The 842-nt window shown below is 36.9% G+C and overlaps 1 protein-coding gene across 1 annotated transcript in view; it reads right to left on the bottom strand.

Moving 5' to 3' along the window:
• Positions 1-842, bottom strand: part of LOC106879365 (ADP-ribosylation factor 1) — a 17,045-nt gene that overhangs the window by 6,782 nt on the left and 9,421 nt on the right. The gene's annotated exons all lie outside the window — the stretch shown is intronic.

The following is an 842-nucleotide window of genomic DNA, read 5'->3' on the forward strand; positions in this document are numbered from 1 at the left end:
ATCACATAGCCTATATCTTTTACTCAGTAATGATCCTTTCTACTAAAGGCACAAGGAAGGGCTGAAATTTTGAGGGAGGGGACTAGTTAATTACATCAACCCCAGTGTTTCACTGGTACTTAATTTATTGACCCTAAAAGGATGAAAGGCAAAGTCGACCTCAGCAGAATTTGAACTCAGAATGTGAAGAGAGATGAAATGCCACTAAGAATTTTCCCCAGAGTGCCAATAATTCTGCCAGTGCACTGCCTTCTTTTACTCAGGAATAATGGTGTCAAATTTTGGCATAAGGCTAGCAAGTTCATCAAGCCCCGTGCTCAATTTTATCAACCCTGAAAGGATGAAAGGCAAAGCTGACCCCAGCAACATTTGAACTCAAAATGTAAAGATGGATAAAACACTGCTAAGTATTTTGCCCAGCATGCTAACAATTCTGCCAGCTTGTTTTCCTCTTTCACTCCATAATAATAATAATAATAATAATGATAATAATAATAATAATAATAATAATAATAATAATTCACTGGGTAATATGCAAAAACCTGGACTTGCCCCATGATAAAAACTGGTGGGAACACAAACCACTCCCAGTACTTGAAAATGATCACATTGCACTCCTCTGGAACTTCACCATTCAAACTGACAGAAAGATAGACGCAAATAGGCCAGACATCATACTGAAAGACTTCAGACAAAAATCATGCCTCCTCATTGATATGACTGTCCCAATCGATATAAACGTATCTGTCAAGACCTACCAAAAACTGAGCAAATATAAAGATCTTGAAATAGAAATTAGCAAAATGTGGAATCTGAAGACGAAAACAATACCTATTGTCATA

Source organism: Octopus bimaculoides, chromosome 11, assembly GCF_001194135.2.
Source record: "Octopus bimaculoides isolate UCB-OBI-ISO-001 chromosome 11, ASM119413v2, whole genome shotgun sequence".
Classification (NCBI taxonomy): domain Eukaryota; kingdom Metazoa; phylum Mollusca; class Cephalopoda; order Octopoda; family Octopodidae; genus Octopus; species Octopus bimaculoides.